The sequence below is a fragment of the Myxine glutinosa genome, chromosome 13 (genome assembly GCF_964187855.1).
Source record: "Myxine glutinosa chromosome 13, kmMyxGlut1.1, whole genome shotgun sequence".
Classification (NCBI taxonomy): Eukaryota; Metazoa; Chordata; class Myxini; order Myxiniformes; family Myxinidae; genus Myxine; species Myxine glutinosa.
The window spans coordinates 93394742-93422492 of record NC_136273.1 but is presented as its reverse complement, the minus strand read 5'-3'; the positions used below and the strand labels follow the sequence as shown (position 1 = coordinate 93422492).

General features: G+C 43.1%; 1 long non-coding RNA gene across 1 annotated transcript; it reads left to right on the top strand.

Moving 5' to 3' along the window:
• The first annotated feature begins 9196 nt into the window (after window positions 1–9196).
• On the top strand, window positions 9197–27681 carry LOC137438489 (uncharacterized). Its single transcript, XR_010986725.2, has 2 exons — window positions 9197–9311; window positions 27416–27681. It is a non-coding gene; the product is annotated as an uncharacterized LOC137438489 (long non-coding RNA).
• The last annotated feature ends 70 nt before the right edge of the window (window positions 27682–27751 follow it).

Here is a 27751-nt window from a genome sequence, read left to right as displayed (position 1 = left end):
TGGGAGCGAAGGGGACGCCGTAGCCAGAGGTATTCCTGTGGGTGAGGTGGAGAGAGGGCAGTGCAGGGCGAGTGAGAAAGAGAGTTTTTGATAAAGATAGCATCCCCACCTCCAGGACGAGGCGCAGGTCTATCATACCGGAGGAGGGAGTAACCCGGGAGAGATACTAAGGAATCAGAGACATCATGAAGGAGGAAAGTTTCTGTTAAGTAGATCACGTCTGGTTTGTCAGAAGCAAGCTGTATGGAGAGATCAGTTAAGTTTGAACGAAGGCCCCGGATGTTTGAGGTCCATACCGTTAATGAAGAGGAAGGGGGGGGGCATCAGATACAGAACAGGGGGGGGGGGGTAGCGTAAGATGTGGAAGAGGAGGAAGAGGTAGGGAGAGCTGTTGGAGGTGTGTCAGAGATTTCAGAATAGCTCGGAGAAAGGGAAGGATGGGGCGGACAAAAGGTTTGATGGTGATTGGGTGAGGCACAGTGAGGTGTTATTTGATGAGGGGGAAGAGCGAGGCAGAAGGTTGGGGGAGATGGAGGTGAGAATTGGAAGGGGGAGAGAAGTGGGGAGGACGATTTGAGGAGGAGGGGTGAGAGGGGGGAAATGGAGAAGAAATGAGGGTGGGGAGATTTGAAGGGGAGGGGCGAGGGGGGAGTTTATGAGGGGAGGGGTTAGGGGGGAGTTTAGGAGGGAAGGGACAAGGGGAGGGATTTGAAAGGGATGGGAGATGGGGGAGATTTGGAGGGGAGAGGTGAGGGGGGAGTCTTTGAGGGGAAGGGTGAGGGGGAGTCTTGGAGGGGAAGGGTGTGGGGGGAGTTTAGGAGGGAAGGGGGCAAGGGGGGAGATTTGAAATGGATGGGTGATTGGGAGGATTTGAAGGGGAGGGGCAAGGGGGGAGATTTGAAAGGGATGGGTGATGGGGAAGATTTGGAGGGGAGGGGTGATGGGGAAGATTTGGAGGGGAGGATTAGGAGGGGGGGGGGGTGGAGGTGAGATTGGATTTTGGAAAGTGTACGATTAATGGGAAACGAACATTTATTGCAAAATGAGTTTCTTGTGACCTTCGAGTCAAAAATACGTGTGAGGACGCTGGAGGGGGGGGGGGGGGGGGGAGGGGGGTGGAGAGCAGGAGAGTTTCGGGAATGTAGAAAAGAGGAACTGTAAGAGATGGAATTTTTTTTTGGAATGAATAGATTTGGTGAGCATGTCGAAAGCAACCTTTTAAAGAAGAAGAAGGAAAAGGTGTTATAATACATGACAGAATACAGAACTTCAGGGGAAAGTTTAAACATTTTAAAGTTTAACAGTGAAAACTATCTGGGCAAATGTTGGTGAAACACGAAGAACAAAGAACGAACGAACGAATAAGAACAACGAATAAGAACAGAGAAGGAAATATTTTTTTTTGTTTTTTTTGTTTTTGTGTTGAGATTTTAAACAAGGACGTATGGGGTGAAAAGACTGGGAAAAAACAGAGAACGAAAGTAGTTGGAGCACAATAGATGGACCACTGAGAGAAAAACAAAGCCTCAAGGTCAGACAAGGTACAAGGCCTCAAAAAACACGACACTAATTAACCGACGATATTTTAAACAGGTATGAAAGATTAACACTGAGAATCTTCCTCGGGGCACACTATACGTACACACACCATAAAATAAATAGTTTTGACGAAAATACAAATGGAAACTATTACTTAACTTCGATAGTGTGGAGAGCGTGGACAGCTTCGAAAAAACGGAAACCTCGCCGGCAAGATGGCAATTGATGCCTCGCCGGCAATTGATGCCATTATATGGGACCCCCGGATTATATCAAACCCAGACTTTATATCTCAAAGCCAAATGCACCCCTGCAACTTTCTGTAAAACATAATTTGAAAGGAAAGACAAATAATCTTGTGTGTTCAAACTGCAGAATATTGTTTTGCATTTTTTGTGACAAATTACAGTGTTTACTATGAAATGTTTAAGAAATATATAATGGATGTTTTTGCAAATGGCACTGCCCAGGAGTTCATTGAAACACTGTGCATTGGTCTCCAAAGGCAGACGTGCAGCAGATAGAGTGACACTACCTTTGAGGGACACAGATAAAAATTGGACAATTTGCTCGCATGATGTGCTTTCTGCACCAATGAGTCCCCCAAGGATGCATCGATTTTTAATGCACCATTAAACCAGGACAAGGGCCTCTTCTGAGCAGCACTTGTGTTCCAGAATTAGTGCTATGGGATTGTGTTCATGACACTTGGTAATGTTTTATTAATTGTCACTTGCTAACACGTAAATTATCTACATTGAATATGGTAAACATCCCTCGGTTAAATAAACCTGGTGTCAGACAAAAGAGTGCAAAGCCTGCACATTGTGTTGTTCTGCTGGATTAAGCAATGATGTGTCGTTAAGAAACAGAGATAAACTTGCTAAAAATACATTTATGGAACAAAATTAACTTTAGCTGTTTCTTCCAAGGTGAGAATTTTTTTTTTTTTTAGCACACTGGAATTTCCATAACTTTCCAATTATAAACTGCATCCGATATAACCAGCACTCCCTAAATTTTGATATTCCTGAAAAATAAACTTGTATAAGCCGCACTCAAATATAAACCGCATCTATAAAACACCTCCTGTTGCTAATTTTCCGGCGATTTGGCCGATTTGGCCGATATAACGTCCTCAGGTAAAACTTACCAAATTATTTTCGGGAAAACCCTTCAAGCTCAGATTCTTCTGACTCAGAGTGAAATAACTCCAACAGTTCTCGGCCCATTGGTTCATCGCCATCGTCATCTTCTTCTTCATCCGTGCCATCAGAAGCGGACAAGAGTTTTCCTGAAGCTGTTAATGATTGTCCCTTTGGTAACTTTTCCCCATGCTTTCAATACCCAAGATTAGTCCGGTGTTGGCTTAGCGGTTAGGGTGCAGGCCTGGGATCTTAGGTTCCTGAGTTTGAATCCCGGTCGATCACTGAATTAACGCCAGGGGGTTGACTCAGCCTCTTATCCTTCCGAGGTCGGCAAATTGAGTACCAGCTTTCTGGGATGAATGATCCCGGTGTGTACCCCTATTTAGAATAGGTACACCGTATCCCTGCGCATCGTAAGAGGCGACACAGGGTTGGCGTCAGGAAGGGCATCCGGCCATAAAAACATTGCCTCAAACAGGAATCCATGAGGTCATGGAGCCCACAAGGTTAACCCCTGCTCTCGCGGGGGAAAATGGCCTTAAAACGGTCATTCATTTCAATACCCAAGAGCAAACATTGCCATCACATGTTACTAGATGTTGTGAACGATTCACTTCCGTCTTGCATCCAATTTTCCCATTCTTGACGCAGGTGAATTTTGAAAACGTGATTCGTTCCCATATCAAGTGGCTGTAATTTGCAAATGAGTCCTCCAGGGATGATTTTCAGGTCAGTCTTGAACTCCTTCTGGAAGTGCTCTTGCAGGCCAGGAGTGATGTGAGCTAACATGCTGTCCATCCCGAGAGCTGCATCAGAGGTGAAGAGTGCACCTGGATGTCTTCTCTGGATCTGCCCGCTCTTTCATCAGTTCTATCATCCACCGTGACCCTTTGCGGTTGCAGTGGACAATGATACACCTTGGCAGGTTTTCCCGAGCCATTGTTAGTCGTCGAAACATCACCATGGGCGGAACTTGCTACCATCACCTGGGCAGGATAACGCAATTGTTAATCGAGTCTTCCCGTTGCTGGTTGTTGTCACTTTGACTGACTTTTTTTCCCCTCAGCTTTCATCATCGTGTGATTTGGCAGGACATCAAAGTTCATGGCACTACTTCCATGTTGCAAATCTTTGAAATGGGGGAATGCCTTCTCTGTGATTAATCTATTCATGTAATCTTGAAAGATTGTCATTTTCTCCACTCAATCTTGAGGCAGTTTCTGACCCACAGTTGTTCTCCTTCAGACACTGAGCTTATGACCTCTCATGAAACGGTAACAGCACATTATTGATGTGAAGTTCTCGATTTTGTGACCTTTAACAAGATCCATGGCCTTCATTGTTATCTGTATGGTGCACACGTCACGTCCTGAGTCATGGAGTGGTTTAAGCCACACAACAAGGTCTTGCCCGATGGATGTCGGCACTGTCTTCCATGGTTGGCCTAGCCTCTTGCGGCGAGGCAATGACTGGAGATTTACTTCCTAAATCCACCTTCGCCAAATTATGCTTTCATCCACATCGAATTCTTGTTCAGCTATTCAACCTCCTTTTGATTTTGCCACTTCTGTTACTTTTACCTTAAAACCAGTTGTAAACGGGCGTCATGCTTTCGGAGTTTCCACCGTGTTTGGAACATCCATCTCAGATATCCATATTGGATGTAGGAAACATCCTTTTGGAACGTACATATCGGATGTCAGATGTAGGATGGTATCGATGGATGGTTTTGAAATTTGAACTCGGTTTCGGTCCCAATCAGAAATTTTTCAAAGCTCAGTTTTGGCCAAAACTGTCCAGCCCTAATCGGATGAAAGTTATAGTATTGAAACTCGTGATTTCAGTCCTCTCGCACCAGCATGTGTCCGGAAAGACCCATTTTATCATTGACAAAAATAAAAAAACTCTTCAGATGCGAATAAAAAGGACCATATCAAATTTCAATCGGATACACAATATGTGGGGCATGAGTAAGCAAAGACCATAGACAATTATCATTGTGGCAGACATGTCTTGTTCGCAAGGATTCCATTGTAACATAGTGGTAGAAAAACAAATTAACACAATTAGGCGAAGTGAAACCTGGTGTTGGCTTAGCGGTTAGGGTGCCGGCTTGGGATCCTCGGATCCTGGGCTCATATGCCGGTCAATCGCTGAATTAATGCCACGGGGGTTGACTCAGCCTGTCATCCTTCTGAGGTCCGCAAATGGAGTACCAGTTCACTGGTAATTCCCTGTGTCACAAGAGGCGACTAACAGGGTTGGCGGGCGGCAGGAAGGGCATCCGGCTGTAAAACATTGCTTTAAAAGGTGGACCACGGTGCCCAAAAAAAGGTGAACCCCTACTCTGCGGGGAAAAATGGCCGCTAAAGGTGGTTCTACTTTCTTTTCTACCATTAGGCGAAGTATAAGCCACACTGGTGTATTAACCGCACTGTATGGTTTTCACTACAAAATTATTGACTAAACTGCGGTTTCCAATTGTAAAACTGTGGTAGTCTGTGGAATATCCTGCGAGGAATAGTATTGGATGTTGTTGTTGCCGTTTGCAGCGCTTTTGCACATCAGCCTGGATTTGATCCTTCCACGTTTTGACTCACCTGGCTTAAGTCGTAACTTTCGCTGTTGCGGTAACACAGCAGTACTTGATGATCTGTAAACTTCCTATTCACATTTGCTGTTTCGCGGAGCTGCTATATGTCACGTGTTTCGCTCAGCCAATCATCCTGTTTCTTATGACCCTGCGCCATCAGGGTTGCCAAGACCATGCCTAAGATGCCCAATTGGGCTCCTTTGGACTTGCCTGCCGTGCCTCATCAAAAATTGGGCTACTTTGCTCTCCATCAAGGTGTGGTGCTCTTTTTCAATTTCAAGCTGCTTTGCAGTGCACTCATACACTAGTCACTCGGTGAAAACAACCAAAGCATATCTTCGAAGTAGCACTGAGCACGATGACGTCACAATGATTGGATCATGTGATTCGGCCAGGGCAGGCGCGGCCGCTCGGGAGTTGGGACTTGGGGTTGGGCGCAGGGGGAAAGAGTAAAACGTTCCCATTCGTTATTATTGTTGCCAAATGATGCAACTATTACTAGTACCCGACTGCAAAGCTGCAATGAGCCGGCGAAGCCAAAGCCTCTTGCCACTATTTTACCCATCACTATGGCATCAGTAGGTTAGGTAGTTGGTAGTAGGTAGGTGTAGTAGGTACTGTACCTAGTTCAAAATGACACCATTTGCATTCTGGATGAGATTAAAATTTATCAAATTTCTTTCTTGATTAATTCTTCAGGGTTGGCGTCAGGAAGGGCATCCGGCCGTAAAACATTGCTTCAAAAAGGGGACCGAAAAACAACAACAACCACAGTTCCCGAAAAAGGCCAACCCCCGCTTGCGGGGAAAAATGGCCTCTAAAGGTGTTTTTTTTTTTTTTTTTTCTTGATTAATTCGGTGAATTCCGTCTCAACTTCGGATATTTCCGGCCGTGAAAAACTATCCCCTCCGGCCGCGAGATTTCTAAAAAATAATTATTCGTCAATTTTAGAATATTTGACGCCGTTTTCAGCCTCCGAAATGCGGTAATAAGCTTTTTAAAAATATTTTTTCAAATGCTCGAATCTCATTGGTTCCCGTGTTTGGTGACGATTTTCGTTGAAGATAACCAGGGCCCGTGCGGGCCCGGGGAACGAGGTTGGTCTTAAAGTATTTTAATTACAAATTAGATGTGCCTAAGATTGTGAATCAAAAATAGACGGGTGAAACAAACTCCTATTTAACTTTTTCGCAATTTTTTATGCATACTTCCACCTCCGCAAGATGGCGGCCTCCATGGAGCGATTTGGTGCGTCAAAGCTTCGAAATTCTCAAATGATTCAGCAAAATCTGGCTTTTCAACATAATACGTACGCGTTCATTCACAACACCGGCTTCGCCGGCTATGAATCCGGTCCCTGTGTGAACTGCATTTTACTGTTTCATCTTCGCTCCATCACCCTAAAATGGTTGCCATCTTGTAAATACATATATTTTGATGATCGATTCATCAGTGTGACCCACGTCTCTATCCTGATGTTGGGACGAGGTTTATTTGGTATGTTCTTTACTAGTACCCTACTGCAAATCCGCAATGAGCCGGCGAAGCCAAAGCCTCTTGCCACTATTTTACCCATCATTATGGCATAAGTAGTTTAGGTAGTTGGTAGTATCTAGGTGTAGTAGGTACTGTAGGGCAAAGGGGAGCATTAAGCTCCACTACATTGTAAATCTTGAAGGTAAATACTAAATATAATGCATTTACAATGTAGTGGAGCCTAATGCCCCCTGGAGCTTAATGCCCCCCTTTGCCTTACCTGGTAAGACTTGGTAAAAGAGAAGGGCAGACAGTCCTCCCCAATACCTACATACAATAAATGTCACAAGAAGCTTAAGGAAGTAACTATGCGATGTGCTAGCTTAGGGCCTATTTTAAGAAATTTTAACTGGGCTTAACATACGTTTTCACAGTATGTGTGTGGTCTTCTAACTTCAGTCGCTGTCGGGACTGGTTCTCTGCAGGCACTGCGGCTTCCTCCACCAGAAGAAGTTAGCTTGCAGTAAGATCAGTGCCCACAGATCAGACGATAGCGCCGTTTCAACGGCAATGTGTGACTGTCGTTAATCAAACCGAGCTTTCTTTCTTTATGTAAACCGCTTATACCGGTCGGTGCAGGACATCATAAATCAGACAAACCTACTGAGCATGGGAGCATGGGATTGAAGCCTAATTCAACTTTTTAGGTCTACCACTAAAAAAGAGAAAAATTTCGAAAATGCCCCAGAGTCACGACTGTTGTCGCGAAGGGTGCACTAGCCCCGTAACTAAGAAGTTACGTAGTTCCGCGGGCGCCTATTGAACTTTTTCGCAATTTTTTATGCATACGTCCGCATCCGTAAAATGGCGGCCTCCATGGAGCGATTTGGTGCGTCAAAGCTTCGAAATTCTCAAAGGATCCAGCAAAATCTGGCTTTTCAACATAATATTGTGAATCAAAAAAGACGGGTGAAACAAACTCCTATTGAACCTTTTCGCAATTTTTTATGCATACTTCCGCATCCGCAAGATGACGGCCTCCATGGAGCGATTTGGTGCGTCAAAGCTTCGAAATTCTCAAAGGATCCAGCAAAATATGGCTTTTCAACATAAGATTGTGAATCAAAAAAAGATGGGTGAAACAAACTCCCATTGAACTTTTTCGCAATTTTTATGCATACTTCCGCATCCGCAAGATGGCGGCCTTCATGGAGCAAATTGGTGTGTCAAAGCTTCGAAATTCTCAAAGGATCCAGCAAAATCTGGCTTTTCAACAAAAGATTGTGAATCAAAAAAAGACGGGTGAAACAAACTCCTATTGAACCATTTTGCAATTTTTTTATGCATACTTCCACATCCGCAAGATGGCGGCCTCCATGGAGCGATTTGGTGCGTCAAAGCTTCGAAATTCTCAAAGGATCCAGCAAAATATGGCTTTTCAACATAAGATTGTGAATAAAAAAAAGACGGGTGAAACAAACTCCTATTGAACTTTTTCGCAATTTTTTATGCATACTTCCGCATCCACCAGATGGCTGCCTCAATAGAGCGATTTGGTGTGTCAAAGCTTCGAAATTCTCAAAGGATCCAGAAAAATCTGGCTTTTCAACATAAGATTGTGAATCGAGAAAAGACGGGTGAAACAAACTCCTATTTAACTTTTTCGCAATTTTTTATGCATACTTCCGCATCCGCAAGATGGCTGCCTCCATGGAGCGATTTGGTGCGTCAAAGCTTCGAAATTCTCAAAGGATCCAGCAAAATCAGGCTTTTCAACATAAGATTGTGAATCGAGAAAAGACGGGTGAAACAAACTCCTATTTAACTTTTTCGCAATTTTTTATGCATACTTCCGCATCCGCAAGATGGCTGCCTCCATGGAGCGATTTGGTGTGTCAAAGCTTCGAAATTCTCAAAGGATCCAGCAAAATCAGGCTTTTCAACAAAAGATTGTGAATCAAAAATAGACGGGTGAAACAAACTCCTATTGAACGTTTTCGCAATTTTTTATGCATACTTCCGCATCCGCAAGATGGCGGCCTCCATGGAGCGATTTGGTGCGTCAAAACTTCGAAATTCTCAAAGGATCCAGCAACATCTGGCTTTTCAACATAATAGGTACGCGTTCATTCACAACACCGGCTCTGCCGGCTATTATGCCGGGTTTGTTAATATTTGCAGAGCATATTACAAGCTTTTGTGCATTGACAGTGTGTGTTCGCCCTTACGGGACTTAGCGACTCATTGGTGTCATATGTCTGTATGTTAATTTAATAATGAGTGATTTGGAAGAAGAAGAAGAAGTATGTGAGGTCTATATTGTTATGATGATCATGCAACACCGTAAGCCATGCTGACCTGTGTGTCTCATGTGTGGAACTTAGTGCGTTTTGTTTTGTTGCAGTGAATCTGCGTGGAAGAAAGGTCATTGAATGAAAGATGTGACATCTGCTTCATCAGTGATCTTGTTATAGCAGCATTGAAAATCGTCATGGGCTGATCAGCCAAGTTATAGGTGCGTGCGTCTCTGATAGAGCACGATACCTGTAACAGATGTAAGTACAATTTACTGGTTTATAAGAGAATTAGAAATTACTGGGAGTCTGTAGAGATATATAGGTGTGGTGAATGGACAGGTGGAATAATGGTTGGAGGCAGGGTGGTGGGGTTGAGGGGGGCAGTAGTGCATTTCAGAATTTCAGGGCCAGGTGCAAGGTGTTGGTATTGCCATTGTACAGAGCAGGAAGGGTATTGATAAGGAGATGAGATGCAGGATATATGGGCAGACACGTATGCTGACTCCATGGGTGCACCAGAGTTCAAGCACCGATGGAGAAACATTAGGAGCTACTTGGTACACATGAGCCATGGGTCGTTACTTTGTAGAAGTCTTTCTGTTTGTCTGTGTGAAGTAAACTTGGAAAATGTTCGATGTAGAGACCCATGTGATACGTCGACAAGTGTCTCAGACCTGGTAATGTCATGGCTGCAATAATTCTTTTTTATGCGGTTCACCTCCTCCATTAGGCGCAGGAGGATGGAGGTTGCCGGGGAGGGGGATACACCTTCACATAGGTTTTGAGCCATTTTTAAGGTTACAAAAACACGACTCAATATCAACACGTCTCCTGTTAAAGGTATTGTCGCGCGGACCTTTCCGGTTAATACCAGGGACCACGGAAGACCAGAACGGCTTTAACGGAGGCGACGATCAATACGGATTTTACTATCAAATGCGGGAAGAGAAGAAGGGAAGAGGAAGAAGCAGGAGCACATACCTGTGGAAGGGAAACGACTCAAACGGACACCAGAGTGGAAGGGAAACGACTCAAACGGACACCAGAGTGGAAGGGAATGAGAAATAATAAAAGGGTTTATTGTAATAAGAATCGGGACAGGGAAACGCGACGATAAATCTAATTCCTAAATTGGGATCCCACACACCGACTTCAGAAACGAACAAGGGAAGATGAATTAATAAAAAGAAACGTCGTGTACTGTAAAATGTTCTGTGGGTGCGGCCTTATCTTGTCTGTCGTCTTGTATTGTCTGCCGTCCAAACACGGCTCCATTTGGCCCCGCTCGTGTGCCACCAGGCCTCGCTCCAAGCTCCAATCGGTCGCACACCACGAGGTCCATGCACCACTCCAAGCCCCAGAAGCACCGATCGCACATGAGGCCCCAAAGAACCAAAAGCACCGCTCCAAGCACCACGCAGATGGCGAGCCAAGACCACCAGGACCTCTCAAGAACAAGAGGAAAAGTGCAGAGAGCACAAGACAGCCAGGGAAGGACGTGTGAAAGGGAGTTCAAGCTGCCAGAGGAAGCTGTGCAAGCAAGAAGAGAGATGTGCAAGACCGCACTGCTGAAATGCAAGAGGGAAAATGTCGTTCGGCGCGCCCCTATTTAACCTTGCGGTGGTGACGTCGGCCTTGGCGCGCCACCCAATCAGTGCCCTCCACCGAATCACAGGCCTGTAGCGTGGTCATAGCTCATGCCACTTGAGGCCTGCCGGAGGTGTAGCTGGCTGCGGCCCATGCGGCGGTGCCCCGAACTGGTTTCCTTGCTTGTTCCTTCCGAAGTCACCGTCAGGGAAGGGAATTATTTAATGTTGTACTAAGGGCCTAGCTAAGCGTTTAAATGAGTGCATTGCCATAAGGGACAAAGGTTTGATTACCAGGTTTGACACACAGAGGTTTATCTTAATCCCTAACTACCTAGCACACGAACATCCTGGTATCTTCACAGGAATACATCTTAACCCGACAAACCAGACTAACACAGAACTTAATACAGGTAGATTCCCTATCGCAATAGTCGAAGCATGTTACCTATTCAGATCTACCTGGCTCTAGATATTGCTCTACCCTGCCGACATAAAAGTATTGACAGGGCGTGGGGTTGATAATTTTGACAGATCTCTGAATATCAATTGTGGGACCTGAAGGCAGGATGTGAGGTGGGGGGAGGGGAGGAGGGTTACCCTCTACCCTATAAGAGAGGCAGTTGCGTTTTTTTTAAATGGATTTTTTTTTTTTTTTTTTTTGTATACTGAATCGAGGCTCGTGAAAGAGCTAAGACCCGACCTGCCCTGGGATTAACCCGAGGCTGGGAGGCCTCCCTCAATTATTATTACTAGGGCATGCCCGTACGTGGGTGCAATGCCCGTACGTGGGTACGTGGGTACGTGGGTGCGAGTACGGTGACAATCCCCCCCCCCCTCTATTTACATGAAATGGTTTGGTCCATGAAATGTTTTGGTCCATTCGCAACGCCAAAGCGAACGGCGAACGGCTTGCGAGTACAGTGACAATCCCCCCCCTCTATTTACATGAAATGGTTTGGTCCATTCGCAACGACCACAGAACCCCCCCCCCCTCTATTTACATGAAATGGTTTGGTCCATTCGCAACGCCAAAGCGAACGGCGAACGGCTAAATCGCCATAGCTCGGTAACTACTTGTCCGATTAATTTCAAACCTTGAAAAGGCACATCCTCGGGTCCCCAGCAATATACCTGGCAAGTTTCAAGTATATCGGACCGGTAGTTGTCGAGAAACAGCGGTCACAGACAAACATACATACATACATACATACATACAAACATACAAACATACAAACATACACACAGAGATTACTGGAATTATAGATAGATTATTAATTTTTTTTCCGCAACCTTTGAGGATTACAAATTCTCCTGTCATGACTTTTTTCTTGAGGGTCTTACACACATTTTGAAACCACATAGTCCAAATCGGACATACCGTTCAGGTGTCACGTGACAATTAGTAGTCACATGTCCTAAAAAACTGCAATTTTTGTATATGTTCATGTACATATTGCATAACTAATTAGGCAATAATCAGACAAATTAACATATGAATTTTTTTTATTTTACCATCGCATTCATCTTTCTATAATTCACCAAAAGTCCGTTCGTCCGTCCGTTCGAAGGTACCGCAAAAACGGCTGAACTGATCGCAACGATATTTTGGGTGGGCAATCCTGGGATCCCCTGGAGTAAAATAGGCTATATTGTTTTTCCAATTTCCCCTTTGGCCTCCAGCATTTTCAGATTTGGACACCCACATAACGTTATTTTCCCGGGTACCGCACAAACGGCTGCACCGATCACTGCTGCACCGATCGGCTGCACCGATCACTGCTGCACCGATCGGCTGCACCGATCGGACTCGGTGACCTCGGACAAAGACCTTTTATAAGGACATGAGTTGAATCCCTGCTTGAGAGAATGACAACCCCCTCCCCGCCATCACCGTCGTCTCTCAAACTCACAATCCCACGAGATATGCGGAAAGGACAACCCAAAACCAATTATTGTCCCCCGTCGCACCGCGGAGCGAAAGGGGGACTATGGTTTTCCCCTCCGTCCGTGTGTGCGTGCATCCGTGCGTGCGTGCGTAAGCGAAGGACCGAATTCTAATTTGGTGTATGGGTGTAACCCACGGCAAAATCCAAGACGGCCACCGCCATATATGTCTGACGCCATGTATGTCTGAACCTTGTGAGTGGAATATCTTGAAAAATAAGCGAAGTACCAACTTCTAATCTGGTGTGTGGGTGTTCTTTTTGATTCGTATATAAACATCATTAAAAGTAAATAATGACCTCGACCAAAGTTCAAACGACGTGAGTTTAATCTCCAAATGAGAGAATTCCACACAGCTATTTGGGCGGTGTATATGCCAACAGATCGCTGTCTCCATTGATCTTGCCAAGGCCATAACACCTATTGGCTCAAAATCCTTTTAACTGTTGACTTGGTAGTTTTTACAATGAAGGAAACGTTAACAATGTTGTTAAAGGTTTATTGTGTGATTAATTTGTGATTGGAGTTATGTTGTTTGGAATGAAAAAAGAGATATCGAGTTCAAGTAAATGACGACATGCCGTGATGGTTTCTACTTTCTGAACGTGAACTTCGCGGATCGCCATATGCAGATTCGCCACGGTCCTATGATCGATGTTTCTATACGTGATCATACCTGTTTGTTTGCGAACTGGTACGTTTTTCATGGAAGTCCTTCACGAACTTGCTGTCCATGTCTCGCGTGCGATTGAAGGTGCTACAGGAATGTGGAATTTATTGGTTTCATACTTTTGCATTTGCCGTATCTGCATTGCCTGTTTGCTTCTGGCCTCCCACACGTGCGTAGCACGGATATCTCACCAGTTACATACATTCACCAGACCATGTACGACTGAGATCTGAGCGGGGCTGGGAGCCCCCCTCCCCCACTCCCACTTCCTCTCACCTGTCAGGGAAAACTCAAAATCACCAAGTTCAGTTAGGTTTCGCTTGAGATAAGGTAAAACATTTCATGCCAGTGGGGAGGAGGGGGTGTGGGGGGCACCTTTAAACTGCCAGTTAATGGTCAGTGTTTCAAATAATGCACCAGATTAGAAAAAGAACGGCCATTGTAGACAGGTATGCGGCTAGTTGTAATGATATACGTAACTACAATTCCTAATAATTTATTGTGACTCACCCCCACTTCCACCCCTCTAGTAGTGCTGTGAACCCCACCCACCCCCCCCCCCCCCCCCCACTTCCACCCCTGCGATATATTAAAAGGCAATCGGTGCCTTTTTCGGCAGAATTGAATTTCTTGCATGTTTCTTTGTCCTTTCTGAAAAATTTGAAAGAGCAAAATTTGCATCGCCTTCGATTGACATGCCATTCTAATTGCAAGAAGGAAACCAGTGGTTTAGTCCACAATGTCAACGGGATCATTCTAATAACACTGACAAGACTGAAAACGAAATCATCTGTTTTTGGTTCTCGGCAAACCAAATATTTTTCTCCTTTTCTGACATTTTATCCTCTATATTATTGCCTGGACTCTACGAAAACATTTGGAACTTGTCTGGGTGTGAACCAGATCCAGCCAGAACAAATCGCCACATCCCAAGTACCATGTGGCTGATTTCTGAACCAGACGTCATATTTTTCAACATGTATGTTGTGCGGTAATAATGATGAAACAGAACTTTTTGTCAAGTTTGTTCAGTCACTGTCGAAGACACTATCTTTTATCCAATCTTATTATAATAGAGCAAACGTATATGGTTATGTCGTTATGTCGCTATGTCTGTCGCTATGTTTATATGCGAATAAAACGTCTTCTTCTTCTTCTTCAAATAAATTTACCATCCTCTTAATTAACCCTCTTAATTGCGTTAAGACTGCTGAGACCCCTCAGACCTTTGATGACCCTTTAATTCCCCCAAGACGCTTCAGACCACCAAGACCCCTGAAGACACAAAATACACCCGAAGACCCCCAAAGACCCCAAAAACCCCAAAATACCCTTCAAGGCCCTGAGGCTCAAAAAGACCCTGAATACCCAAAAACCCAAAAGACCCCGAAGACCCAAAAGACCCCGAAGACCCAAAACACCCTGAAGACACAAAACACCCCAAAGACCCAAAACACCCCAAAAACCCCAAAATACCCTTCAAGGCCCCGAGGCTCAAAAAGACCCTGAATACCCAAAAACCCAAAAGACCCCGAAGACCCAAAAGACCCTGAAGACCCAAAACACCCTGAAGACACAAAACACCACGAAGACCCAAAACACCCCGAAGACCCAAAAGACCCCGAGGACCCAAAACGCCCCGAAGACCCAAAAGACCCCGAGGACCCAAAACACCCCGAAGACCCAAAACACCCCGAAGACCCAAAACACCCCAAAGACCCAAAACACCCCAAAGACCCAAAACACCCCGAAGACCCAAAACACCACGAAGACCCAAAACACACAGAAAACCCAAAACACCCCGAAGACCCCGAAGACCAAAAAGACCCTGAAGACCCAAAAGACCCCGAAGACCAAAAAGACCAAGAAGAACCAAAAGACCCTGAAGACCCAAAAGCCCCTGAAGACACTGAAGACCCTTAATACCCAAAAGCCTCTGAAGACACCAAAGACCCAAAAGACCCTGAAGACCCAAAACACCTCAAAGACCCAAAATACCCTTGAAGGCCCAGAGGATCCAAAAGACCCTGAAGACCCAAAACATCATGAAGACCCAAAAGACACCGAAATGGTCAAAGATGCCTACCCCTCTGAAACGACGTGTGGTGAGGCGTGCGGAGCGCGCCGTCACGCTAGTTACAATAATTTATTAATGCCTATACCACTCAATTTTTTTTTTAGACTGTTGCTCTAACGATATATATATATATATATATATATATATATATATATATATATATATATATATATATATATATATATAAAAAAAAAATATATATATATATATATATATATATATATATATATATATATCTATAATTCCAGTAATCTCTGTGTGTTTGTATGTGTGTATGTGTGTGTGTATGTTTGTCTGTGACCGCTGTTTCTCGACAACTACCGGTCCGATATACTTGAAACTTGCCAGGTATATTGCTGGGGACCCGAGGATGTGCCTTTTCAAGGTTTCATATTAATCGGAGAAGTAGTTACCGAGCTATGGCGATTTCTTTACCAAACACTGCAAGCCGTTCGCTTTGGACCAAACCATTGCATGTAAATAGAGGGGGGGGTTCTGTGGTCGTTGCGAATGGACCAAACCATTCATGTAAATAGAGGGGGGGGGGGTTCTGTGGTCGTTACTGCCACGTGGTTTCAAAGTTTTTTTTTGTTGTTGTTGTTTGCACGCATGTTTTTTTGCACCCACGTACGGGCACGCCCTAGGATGTTTACACACACACACCCCTACACAAATTTTTTTTTTTTTTTTTTTTGGCAAGGAACGGGCACCCACGTACGGGCACGTCCTAGCTTATATATAGTACGGGCATGCCCTAGTATATATAATATAGATTATATAGATATAGATATACGTTTTTCCTCGATCATAAACTGATCAGACGGACGGATGGAGATGAAACAATTACTTAAACCTGCTTTTTGCTTCGCATGCAAGGGGTAATTAATGCTGGGTTGTTGACAGTAAAATAATGTGTGAGGAATATAAAGATTTTTGCAAAAACTTAGTCAATGAAGTGTATTATTTTTGTGTAACAAATACAAGTTACGTCGTTCAACCACCGTTAGCAGTGCAAATTAACATGTTAAATGCGAGTGGTCGCTAATTTTCCTGTGGACAAACTCGTATAAACTGCACCACTATACTATTAATGGTTGGAAAGCTGCACTATCGTTGTGTTTTGGAAGGACAAACTATCGTTGTGTTTTGGAAGGACAAACTATCGCTGTGTTTTGTAAGGACAAACTATTGCTGTGTTTTGTAAGGACAAACTATTGCTGGTTTGTAAGGAGAACTATCGTGTTTTGTAAGGACAAACTATTGTTGTTTTGTAAGGACATACTATCGTGTTTTGTAAGGAGAACTATCGTGTTTTGTAAGGACAAACTATTGTTGTTTTGTAAGGACATACTATCGTTGTGTTTTGTAAGGACAAACTATCGTTGTGTTTTGTTTGGAAAACTATCATTGTGTTTTGTGAGGACAAACTATCGTTGTGTTTTGTAAGGATAAAACTATCGTTGTGTTTTGTAAGGATAAAACTATCGTTGTGTTTTGTAAGGATAAAACTATCGTTGTGTTTTGTAAGGAAAACTATTGTTGTGTTTTCTAAGGACAAACTATCGTTGTGTTTTGTAAGGATAAAACTATCGTTGTGTTTTGTAAGGAAAACTATCGTTGTGTTTTCTAAGGACAAACTATCGTTGTGTTTTGTAAGGATAAAACTATCGTTGTGTTTTGTAAGGAAAACTATCGTTGTGTTTTCTAAGGACAAACTATCGTTGTGTTTTGTAAGGATAAAACTATCGTTGTGTTTTGTAAGGATAAAACTATCGTTGTGTTTTGTAAGGAAAACTATCGTTGTGTTTTCTAAGGACAAACTATCGTTGTGTTTTGTAAGGATAAAACTATCGTTGTGTTTTGTAAGGAAAACTATCGTTGTGTTTTCTAAGGACAAACTATCGTTGTGTTTTGTAAGGATAAACTATCGTTGTTTTGTAAGGACAAACTAACGTGTTTTGTAAGGACAAACTATCGGTTTGTTTTGTAAGGACAAACTATCAGTTTGTTTTGTAAGGACAAACTATCGGTTTGTTTTGTAAGGAGAAACTATCATTTTGTAAAGTAGAAAAAAAGAAGGTGGTGTCGGGAAACTTTGTTGTGACCTTTTTGGACACATCTCAGCTAAAACTCAATGAGACTCATGAAAACTCACTCAGTTTAAATATAGATTTATTAAACTCTTGCAACGAATATTTACACGAAAATATAGTTATACTTTAAAATAAAACACATGACGCGACGTCGCGCGTCGCGTCTGTTCCTTCTGCTCTCTCTCCTGCTTCTTCCGATCACCAGTTCAGTTTCTCGGAGCATGGTGGTTAAATAGCAAGAAGCTCCTTTGATGTGATATCAGTGGCAGTGGAATCCAGGGATCAACACCGAACTCAGAACTTTGGCACCAGAACGCATATCTGTTCTACATTATCCGATACTCAAGGCATACCACAGGTCACTTATCTCCGCCTATGTCAACCTTCTCTGTCCTACACAATTACGCTCTCTGACTAATGCCTCCACCTTTTGGCTCAAGTAAAACACTCGAGCCTGGTGTTCTCCATTTATGGGACAAAGATTATTTAACAGATGCTGCCTTATCATCTCGGCTCCAAAGTTTTACCAGACTGCACAATAAAGCACATTTTACACAAGATCACATTGAGATGCAATTTAGCAATATTAACAACTGTCAATATATGTGAATATTTATTATTCCACAGTGGCAAAAGTTGAAAGCATCGTTGTGGTCACCAAATAATCTACAAGGCATTTAAAAAGTCATTTACTAAAAAAGTTCAAGAGGCAAGCTTTATATTGTCGAGTTTGCTATATCGTGACATGGGAGTCGCACTTCAATCCTTTTTTTTCAGCTGATTGTATGGACCCAGAAGCCTGGTGATGGCTTAGCGTTTAGGGTGCCGGCTTGGGATCCTGGGACCCTGAGTTCGAATTCCGGTCGATCGCTGAATTAACGCCAGGGGGGTTGACTCAGCCTGTCATCCTTCCGAGGTCGGCAAATTGAGTACCAGCTTGCTGGGATGAATGATGCCGGTGTGTATCCCTATTTAGAATAGGTACACCGTATCCCTGCGAGTCGTAAGAGGCGACTAAGGGTTGGCGTCAGGAAGGGCATCCGGCCGTAAAAACATTGCCTCAAACAGGGAACCATGAGGTCATGGAGCCCGCAAGGCTAACCCCTGCTGTAGCGGGGAAAAAATGGCCTTAAAACGATCATTCATTTTTCATTTGTGTGGACCCAGAGAGGCATTCCAAAGACAAGAAAACTAAAGGAGCACAAAGGAGTGGATGTGAGCAGTCAGCCTACATTTGGGTATTTGACAGTCTTTATCCCCCAATAAATATTTCCCATTTCCAAACCTGAATGCTGATCTTGCAAAAAACCAACAACTGACCCACCCGGACATGCCCAGAACCATTGCAGTCCATGGGAATATGATGGCAAACAATCATTTTTCATATCCAGTGGTGTTTTGCCCAAGGCAACCACCATTAATGGAAGATAAGTGAATTGCATGCATCAGAAAGGCCACGTTTACCCACTGCACCCTTGAGTTTTCGACATGCCTTAATGTCTCCATGAAGAAGCCATGCAGTCACTGTTCTTATCCTAATCGTGACCTCCAAATTGGAAACACCACCAGCATCAAAGGCATGATTGACCAAGCAGTAATTACAAGCATGGATCAGATAATCCAAACATGAGTGAATGTCCACCAACATTGGGAAGGGAACTCTGCCCTTTCACAACATGCATCCCCTTTTTTCTATCAATATGTACATCAATCGTTGTCCAAGTTTTTAGGCATCATGAAGAAGATCACCACTCCTGGTATTGAAAGCCAAGCCAATAAAATTATTCATGGCATTTGCCCTCATTAAGGCGTGGCTTATGCTGTGTAAGGCAACACAGATGGCAAGGACTTGGCGAGCTTACGCTACCGGCTGGTTGTGGGAATGGGCCATTTGACCTTTTTGCCTTTTGCCTACTGTTAATGGAAACTGAATAGGAATACAAATACACAGGACCGCGGAGCGAAAGGGGGACTATGGTTTTCCCCTCCGTCAGTGTGTCCGTCCGTCCGTCCGTGCATGCGTGCGGGCGTGCGTGCATGCGTGCGTAAGCGAAGGACCGCATTCAAATTTGGTGTGTGGGTGCAACCCACGTCAAAATCCAGGATGGCTGCCGCCATGTATGTCTGAACATTGTGAGTGGAATATCTTGAAACATAAGCGAAGTACCAACTTCTAATTTGATGTGTCGGTGTATCGAGGCATAAGGAAGAACGCTATTGAAAATTGGGTCGCCACGTCAAAATCCAAGATGGCCACCGCCATGTATGTCTGAACCTTGTGAGCGGAATATCTTGAAAAATAAGCGAAGTACCAACTTCTAATCTGGTGTGTGGGTGTATCTAGGCATAAGGAAGAACCCTATTGAAAATTGGGTCGCCACGTCAAAATCCAAGATGGCCGCCGTCATGTATGTCTGAACCTTGAGCGGAATATCTTGAAAAATAAGCGAAGTACCAACTTCTAATCTGGTGTGTGGGTGTATCTCGGCATAAGGAAGAACCCTATTGAAAATTGGGTCGCCACGTCAAAATTCAAGATGGCCGCCGTCATGTATGTCTGAACCTTGAGCGGAATATCTTGAAAAATAAGCGAATTACGAACTTCTAATCTGGTGTGTGGGTGTATCTACGCATAAGGAAGAACGCTGTTGAAAATTGGGTCGCCACGTTAAAATCCAAGATGGTCGCATTGCGTCTTCCACTTTGTCAACTCACATCACTTCACCGCCCGGGGACCTAAGCGTAACGCTTGTTTACATTATAAACACTTGCTGCAAACTAGAAAGTAATTGTTTCATTTAAAAGTAATTAAAAACAATCTCATGCTGTTATACAAACCCATGAAAGTCGTTCTCCTTTCCAGCCAACCAACAGGATCTGCAGGTTTTTCTTAAGCAACACCACCTTTAATATATAAACGTGCTTCCCAGTATCGATTTCAGTTCTCTGCATCATGACAATTTATGTGTGAAAAAAGTGCTAATTCTACTGAGGCAGCCCATTTTCTTTCCATCAATCTATACTACAGCAGCTTAAAGCTGCATTTCCCCTGGTGATCACTTATTCGACACACAGCCACAGCGGCTCAAGGATTCCTTCTGGTAGCCGCAAAAATCTCTCATTTCAGGAGATATGTTGGTAAAATATATTGTAAGAGATGCGAACAATAATCTGTGAATAATGGCATTGTTCTCTGTTCTTGCAGACGCTACGGTAGAATATAGCAAGTGGCGTGAGAGTAATACCTAACAAAGGCACCATCTGGTACACACTCGTGCCTGTCTTATTCGCGCATCATTCGTACACCTGGGATAGTCAAAGCTTATTTAGATAATCAAAGTAAACGTCATTTCACTTCTTAGGACAGATAAAGTTCCAGAGGACATTCAGGAAATAGAAATGTTGTTTTTCTTTTCATTAATCATTCAAATCTAATTCGGTTTGATTGTCATCAAAACTCTGCCCGACGTTTTCGAACGGGAACCGCTGTCACGTCGGAGTAGAACTGGTGTCAGCAGTGGGATAATTACGCCCTGCGTGGTATTTTCCTCTGTAAAGTCACAAAAGGCAGTGGCATTTCCAGCACAGCTTCCTCTCGTGCAGGACACGGATTTTTTTTGCTTTTTCCAATTACACCCGAATCTTATCAAAGACGTGCTACTCTTAAGCCATTTTTTCTTTTCTTCCTGAATTACCCCAGGCCATCTGGCTCTATAACTCTGTTATATGGCAATGATATTTGGAAAGTTTCTTATAAATGAGACCATCCATTAATTATGTAACAGCAATAAGTTCTGAAATGCAATGAAATTTCATTCATGCAAATTAATCCATTTCATTGGGAGTGCCAATGCTGTCTGCATTTTAAGATTGCGATTTTTAATTCTCAAATTGTGATCCACTTTGAATTGCACTAACACGCATTTTAAAAAACACATGAAAAGTGTGATGGCTATAAATAATAATGAACCGCGATGGCAAACATACTATTTGAGAGAATTATTTAAGTTAAAAAAAAAAAATTTATGCCCATCACATTCCCCAACCAAAGTTATCAATATGTATACGAGGGTAGTTCAAAAAAGTTATACGAATGAGATATTCACGTCGTTTAAATAAATATTTGCCAATGCTTTTTAATTTTTTCAATGTACTTATTTGTGTGTGGATGTGTCAAGTTATGTGCACTCTCCTATGAGCTGTCTAGGCTGGGTTGGAAGGTCGACCCAACTGTAAACTATCATCCTGGTGTGTCACAGGCAGGGCGATGCATCAACGTGCGCTCCGTCCACGGATGGACCTTAAACTCGGTTTAATGTCTCTTAGCATTCGTTAATGGATGGCAAAGGTCCCAGAATGTCCTTCTTGAAGAGTAGGTGAGTTATCGCTGGCATCCTGAACAAATTAAAAATTTATGCCCTGAACTGTGTCTAACAGTGGTCCGATCTTCCTGGAGGCTTCATGCTTACTATGTGAGAGTGTGGTTGCTGTCTGGCCAGCAGCTTCTGCACTCACTATCTTGCTAGAATTTAGCAAATGTCCGTCCGTCTGTCTGTCCGTCCGTTCCCAGGTACCGCAAAAACGGCTGCACCGATCGCAACGATACACCTCCATGCCCGTGGTGACCCCACTAGTATAAAAGCAATTGACCACTCATTGCTCACTCTGCATTATTTCACTCAATTGGCGAGAATTGAACAGCGAGTGACTCATTCATGCACCAAACGATGTCAGCCAAGCGGAGTCAGCACAATCATTAACAAGTTGGCAAACCTCACTCTCCGTCTCTGCACATCACCTGCCGACAACCACCTGGGCCTCGGGACTGCAGGGTAAAAACTTTTTATTGATCAGGATGCATTCGGAATTGCTTAATGTACCATCAATGTGGAGCGTATTACAACAATTGATTGTGCGCTGTTTTACTTCAGAAGAGAATTAACAAGGTCTTGGTCCAGCGCAAGTGTCCCTTGGTGTGAACCTCATACACAGTTGCTCTTTAACATTCCCGAGTGGAAACGACGATGGTACAGCATTATTAAATTCATGTTTTACACTCAGCATAAATCAATCTGGGTCATCTGCCCTCAGCATGCGCTCCACCATAACAAATTTTTAATCAAACTCTGCAATTACAACAAAATATTCGATGGTGTGAAATGGGGAGTGAGGAGGATGCAGCTTTAGTGATGGCGGTAGGTTAAATGGGAGAGAGGAGAGGTGTGCGGTAGATGGAAGATGGGGTTGAGAATACCAGGGTGATTGGGGAAGGTGGTGTGTGTGTGTGTGTGTTTTATCAAGACAAGTGACATTCTCTACACTTGAACCTTGTGTATCTTATTTTATTCTGCTGTCATATGTAATCGCTGCCTTAATTTGACCCTTTCCTCCTCATCGATATCATATACCTGTCTGCTATGTATGTCTACCTCCATGCTTCATGCCATGTACCTGCCTGCTATTTCGGTATATTCCCATGCTGCATGCCATTTACCTGCCTGCTATGCATCCACTTCTGGCATCTATCAGATAGGTTCTGGCTGTGGGCCTTTTGTTCATGTATCTGCTTCTTGGCCCACATACCTGTGCTTTGCGCTCTCTTGCCAGAGCCAATCAGCTGCATCGCAGCCCTGGAGCACTATCGCAGCTCCCAGGGAACCTGTAGCAGCAGCCTTCTTAAAGAGAACCGATTTAGGCTTGACTGGGCAGGGCAAACCCTGTGCAGCAAATCTTAGATGGAGGCTGCATCAGAATGAGCTAATGCACAATATGGCCAACCGTTGCATATGGTTCAGGCAGAGGCAGCATCGTCAGGAGACTCCTCGTCTGTTAATGTAACGAATGTAAACTATTTGTGATTTTACTAATTTGTACGAGATACAGTCACGTGAAAAAGTAAGTACACCCCATGTAAAGTATTGACTTTTTCAACATGTTTCAACATACAGCTATTTGATCTTCATTTCAACAATATTGATAGATAAAGGTGATATAATATAACAAATAACATGAAACATTTACATTTTGTAGTCCATTGTATAATTTAAATAAACATAAATGCAAATTTCGCATGTGGAAAAAGTAAGTACACCCCGACATTTATCACCACTTCAAATACCTAAAATTAGAATCAGGTGCACCGGCTCAGGTGCAAATGATTAGAACATCGTTAGAGAGGATCTTGGAGGAACCTTTCTTATTTAAACCTCAGACATTTAGTTTGGTTTGCTATTTGTTGTTGAAGTGTGCGGCGTCACCATGCCGAGATCAAAAGAGCTCTCTGAGGCCTTCAGAAAGAAGGTTATAGATGCCTACGAGTCTGGGAAGGGATTTAAAAAGATCTCCAAACAATTTGAAATCAATCATTCGATTGTCTGGAAGATCATATACAAGTGGAGAAGATTCCAAACAACTGCCAACTTGTTCAGGCCAGGCCGCCCCAGCAAGTTCAGCCCGAGAGCAGACCCGGCGATGCTGAAAGAAGTCTCTAAGAACCCCAGAATGTCAACACGGGACCAACAGGTAGCTCTTGCCACTGTTGATGTCAAAGTGCACGAGTCTACCATTAGAAAGAGACTGCACAAATTTGATCTACATGGGAGGTGTGCCAGGAGGAATCCTTTGCTGTCCAGAAAGAACATCAGGGCAAGACTAAAGTTTGCCAATGAACACTGAGGCAAAGACCAGCACTTCTGGAACAATGTGCTCTGGACAGATGAGTCAAAGGTTGAGCTATTTGGCCACCGTACCAGAAGACATGTTTGGCGAAAACCAAAGACAGCATTTGACCACAAGAACCTGATACCAACTGTAAAGCATTGTGGTGGAAATATTATGGTTTGGGGCAGCTTTGCTGCATCAGGGCCTGGGCAGCTCACCATCATAGAATCCACGATGAATTCTTCATTGTACCAGAGGGTGCTTGAGGATAATGTGAGGCCATCTGTCGGAGAGTTGAAGCTCAACCGAAGGTGGACCTTGCAACATGACAAGGACCCTAAACATACCAGTAAATCCACCAAGGAATGGCTGAAAAGAAAGAAATGGAGGGTTCTGGAATGGCCAAGTCAAAGCCCGGATCTAAATCCCATCGAGATGTTGTGGGGGGATTTGAAACGAGCTGTGCATGCAAGAAACCCCTCAAACATCGCACAGCTGAAAGAATTCTGCATGGAGGAGTGGGCAAAAATTTCTCCCAGTCGATATCAGAGAGTGGTAGATAGTTATAAGAAACGCTTACTTGAGGTTGTTTCTGCCAAAGGGGGCGATACCACCTATTAGGGCCAAGGGTGTACTTACTTTTTCCACATGCGAAATTTGCATTTATGTTTATTTAAATTATACAATGGACTACAAAATGTAAATGTTTCATGATATTTGTTATATTATATCACCTTTATCTATCAATATTGTTGAAATGAAGATCAAATAGCTGTATGTTGAAATATGTTGAAAAAGTCAAAACTTTACATGGGGTGATATTACTTTTTCACGTGACTGTAGGTACATTCCAGATATAATTATCCGTGTAACCGTAATTTGTCATGTCGCAGTTTAACAACGTTTACTTTCAATATGAGAGAATCATCCGGGAAATTAATCAATATAACAAGTTTACATTACTATCCGTTTGCCCAGGAATTGAGGACAGTTTTCCTTTCATTTGAGGTTGGTATTAAAACATTTGTTGTACATTGACTGGATCTCTCAGAGGTAGCGCACAAGCCTTTGAGTTGTCTATTCTGGGTTTGGTACCCAACTATAACCTATCACCCTGGTGTATCACACACATGGTGTTGTTGCTTTAGTAAGTGCACTCTACCTTTGTGGTCATGTCATCAATTTTTACGGCGAAGCCCGTAGGCGTAGAGCAATGCTGTCTAGAACAGCGTTTGTCTGTCCATATGCATGTCCCTCACAAATGTCCAGAAATCAGACCTGAGGATCTGGTCACATGACAGGGAGACAGCATTTGGTAACCATTACAGTTAACATATTTTATTAAAGGAAAAATACAAACCTTCTGTGGAACGTTTTGGGGTCCCAGCTGGTGTCGTGAGGTAGGGAGGAGGTTTCAGAAATTCCTCAATACAATTATGATTTTGAAATGTGATCGACATTGGTAATATTTCAAATATTTGATAAAATCTAAATACAATCGTTATTTAACATTATATTTTGATATATTTACACCTTAGTATTAATTTGAAATTGGAATGATGAATGATAGTTTGGAATGAACATATAGAGATTTTTTTTTTTTTTTTTTGTATACTGAATCGAGGCTCGTGAAAGAGCTAAAGATATTGAGTTGAAAGCAGAATGAGGAAATGACGTCAGGGTTTCCATCCTGTGACATTCGCGGATTCCCCATTTACACTTTCGCCATTGACTGGGTGTAACAACAACCCATGGGGAGTACTTGACAACGTACCATGTGTCAATTTCTTCCATGGAGTGGTTTCGGAGATAGAGGGGTTTTTTTTGGTTTTTTTGTTTGTTTGTTTACTGAATCGAGGCTCGTGAAAGAGCTGATGCAACGTTTTTCGTTTTTTCCAAGATGACGCATGTACCACATGAGCTATGACGTCATAATTATATGAATTTGCAGGAGGCGCTCCTATGGTGAAAACTTCGTGTCCATCGGACTAACCGTTGCAGAGAAAAATATTTTTTTCATACGTACTGATTGGATCAAGCATTGTACTTGTTGAATTATGACGTCATAATGATATCATAATTAACATATCTTATTTTCCATGGGGAGTACTTGACAATGAGCCATGCTTCAATTTTTTTAATTGAGCGGTTTCGGAGATAGAGGTGTAACGTTTTTCCAAGATGGCGTCCATACCACGTGACCTATGACGTCATAATGATGAATAAAATATATTCTACGGGTGGAAGGGCTCCTATGGTGAAAGTTTCGTGTCAAATGGACCAGCGGCTGCCAAGATAATGAATTTTAAAAATGGAGCGTACAGTACGTACACCCCACGTACACACGCAACCGATCGCTTAACCATGTATTTCGCTTCGCGAGCGCAGGGTAAAAAGTCAGAACTATGTTTATGCATGGTCTCCATTTGTTGTCCCACATAAAGGTCTGAATCGTTGTTGCACCTGAGACGCACTCCTTATCTCAGTGAAGAGGAGCAATACGCGTCCTCCCCATCTACAAAATGTTCCGTCCTTTGTTTCTCCATGGTACAAAAATGCTCCGTTCAGTTTGTTTTTTTCCACAAGATTCTCTTGATCTACGTTGTGATCTGCTGCACTAAAAATAAACTGCTTATCAACCTGAAAAGAAAGGAGATCCATCATCATTTTGTCGGCCATCTTGTAAGTGCTGGTCCTTCAATGAAGTGGCACTTACTTTAAATATAGACATCCTGTGCGTATCCAGAAACTGTCTCAGCTGCAAATTATTTTTCTTTACATTTGTTCAGACTGATTGAACCTTTCGAAGGAATGAAGGAGTGCATTGTGTTTTACCCAACATTATTGTGGAATGGGTGTGATGAACTTACGTGATGTGATGAATAGTGATGAACTTCTTGACTACTCAATGCTGAACTTGTTAAACCTATAAAGTTAAACCCACGTTGCTGCACTTTTGAACTTTTCCATTTTTGGGGAGTGAAGGGGGGAGAAGAGTAGGAAAAATGCCATCCATGATGTCCTTCCATATTGTAGACATGCTCGAAGAGGGCAGCACATATTGAAACCGATCTGTCTACCTGTAAAGGTGGGTAATTGGAAAGGTGGGGATGTGGGGAAGATAACACAGTGCCCCAGTACACAGGAAAACTGGGTATCTATGAGAATACCAACAACACATAATTTATAATGAAATCCCATTTAAAATACATTTGACAGATGAATACATCAAAATTTGAGGTCATGTTTTGATATGTTTGGCGACAGTATGATTGGATAATGGAGAGGCCAAATAAACCCTTTCAGACATTTATTGTAACTGGTTGCAGGTGGAAACAGAACATTGGTTGGCCTGTTTGGTGTCCCCATCTGAGCAAGTTGCGCATCCTGAACCGTTCAATGTATGAAACTCTTCCACTGTTCATGATGCTAAGAATCCAGGTTAAAATCCTGTATGCAATAATTATGTTGATTTGTCCATTTTTTAATCGTGGCCTTGCAATTAATGTAAAATACACGGATATCTTTTAACGGACTTGTCCGACATATGATAGATGAATGTAATCCTTAAAAATAAAAAATAAAACAAAATCAACTCGTGTTGCTAAAAAATTAAACTTATTAGTCCCTCCCCTGGATTCATTAGACTGCACAGCAGGAGACGG